General features: G+C 34.6%; 1 protein-coding gene across 2 annotated transcripts in view; it reads left to right on the top strand.

The window, feature by feature from the left end:
- The first annotated feature begins 13 nt into the window (after positions 1-13).
- LOC119598874 (venom carboxylesterase-6-like) overlaps positions 14-2,500 on the top strand; it is a 23,065-nt gene continuing 20,578 nt past the window's right edge. For both annotated transcript variants that reach the window (XM_037948568.1, XM_037948567.1), the window contains exon 1: positions 14-142. The gene's annotated coding sequence lies outside the window, so the exon portion shown is untranslated. The remainder of the gene's footprint in view (positions 143-2,500) is intronic.

Here is a 2,500-nt window from a genome sequence, read left to right as displayed (position 1 = left end):
AGACCAAGAGGCGACGCCGTGCATAGGGAACAGCCGAGCGCCTGCCGGGAACAGCCTCAAGCCACGGCCAGCGATCAGTCTCTCTCGGGACGTCGGTCGAGTAACGTTTAACCCTTTGCTCGACGTGTGGTTGGTTGACAAGGTGAGTCTTCGCGAATGTGGCGTGTGTAATGGTTAGTGGGTGTTGATGCCTTATGTGTGTGTGTGTGTGTGTGTGTGTGTGTGTGTGTGTGTGTGTGTGTGTGTGTGTGTGTGTGTGTGTGCGCATTTAGTCATTCACGTTTATGTATTATATATAGTATACATACAGGCACAACTGTAGGCGTAGTGTGTGTGTGTGTATGTGTGTGTGCGTATGGGTATTTTTTGATAAGTCTGATATTGTAGGAAATTATATCTAAATTTAAGATTGTGTACAGGGTGCAGCTACCGTTTCCTGTATGTCAGGAGTCTTTGTCCGAAAACTGTTAGTAATATTGCGTGGTTACGTGTGTAAAAGGTATGCGTCAAATTCGTTTGTATGGTTGTATGTTTGTCTACGTATGTATCTGTGTACATCTGTGCATTAGTATTCATGTTTGTCTATGTTGGCATATACTTGTGCGTGTGTATGAACATGTATTTACATGTGTGTATGTATGTGCAGGTGGGTGTACTTGTAGATAAAACACGGTCGATTTAACCTTTTCCTTCAACACTCTGCGTTCGATCATGATTACTCGTCATATATCCCATTTTCCATCATTTGATAACATATTCCGGCCATGACAGGAACCAAAGGACATTTGAAGGTCACGGAGCCATCCAAAGTTCTTGAAAAAAGGCAAGTCATTTCATAACAAGAAACTGGATCTTTCGTCTCTGAATCATACATTTTTCAGTTTTTTTTCCTCGCGTTTTTATGGGGATTTCTTAATTTTCTTTTATTAAAAAAAAAGTCTCACGTTAACACTTTTTTTAGGGGGCGGACTAAACTTCGCTCTGTTATGGGGATGTTAAAAATTTCTATTATAATTTTTTAAATGTTCAAGTCTCACAGTAGCACTTTTTCTCACGAATGTGAAACAGTTCTAATCGATCGCAATATAGTGTAACAGTCATGGAACAAGAAATTAACTCGGGCGCCAGGTATCTTCCCATTCATGCAGAATTAATTACATATGGGAATAAAAAACGCTCAGATTGTGTTAATTTGGTATTCAGCATAATTAGGGATTATTTCTAGATTTATGTTTAACTATATAATGGAATATGTTATATATTTGCTTTTCATGTCAGCTTTGGAAACAAGGGTTCTATAATGAAATGAATATAGATTTGACTTTTATATTAAAGAGTATATTAAGTTAGCTTAAGATGTAAAGAATTGATGTAAGTATGTATTAGTTAATTTTTTTTTTCTATTGCTTAATGATATTAGTTTAGTGTTTAATTGCTTGATTAAGTATCTCATCTTCAACAAGATATTTTTCTGACTATTTTCGTAATAGGTACTTGTTTACTCTTTAATGGAGATAATCTTAAGCTTTGTCTAAGCAGGTAACTTAGTATTTTCATTGCTTAATCTAAGTATCTCATCTGGCCTGAAGATAATCTCACTATTTCTTGCTAAGTAATTTATTTACTCACAATCAGAAACAATTATTTTCTATGATCTCAGTAATTGCACGTGAGAAAGAAATAATTTTACTTTTTGCTTATATAAGTACTAAAATTGCCTCTTCTAATTTTATAATTAATAACAGATTGTTGAAATCGAAATTATATTTTTCTTTGCATCGATATCCAATGTGGTGTGGTAATCGTATTGGATTATAGAGAACTTAGTAGTTGTATTATTGGCACATAAATTTATGTGACTGGCTTTGCATATTGGATATATAATATTATTGATAAATAATGCATAAATTTTTAAAAGTAGTTAACTTTTCCTCAGTCTTATCTCACTGATACAAGTTTGATGACTTCAATTTGTGAGGGTAATATGACTCATATGGACTACAAAGATAAGGTCGGATTCTGAGAACGTAATCTATAACTAAGGTTAAAAAAGCGGCTGCAACAATAATGATGACAAAAAGAAAAAAAAGAAAAAAAAATCCCTTCATTTTCTTACGGAGATGTGTTTGAAACCTACTTTTTTCGACACACCATTTCCGGTGTTCTGTTCGCATGGGAATAGCTCTTCATGAACGCGGTTCTTATACGAAACCAGAGACTAGTGATGATGATGATGATGATGAAGATGAGGATGATGATGATGATGATGATGATGAAGATGAGGATGATGATGATGATGATGATGATGATGAAGATGAGGTGGAGGAGGAGGATGGTGATGGTAACAATAATGATAATGATAGTATTGATAATAATGATAATTATGTTATTACAATTGAATCTGATAGATTTTGTGTTTGTCTAAAATATGTTATAATGCCAAACTACGAATGGAGTATCCAGGTTTATAACGTGAAATTAAAGGCATGGGAAGTAACTA

This window comes from Penaeus monodon, chromosome 42 (assembly GCF_015228065.2).
Source record: "Penaeus monodon isolate SGIC_2016 chromosome 42, NSTDA_Pmon_1, whole genome shotgun sequence".
NCBI classification, from domain to species: domain Eukaryota; kingdom Metazoa; phylum Arthropoda; class Malacostraca; order Decapoda; family Penaeidae; genus Penaeus; species Penaeus monodon.
Note: the sequence above shows the minus strand (reverse complement) of the source record. Positions and strands in the feature narration are given on the sequence as shown.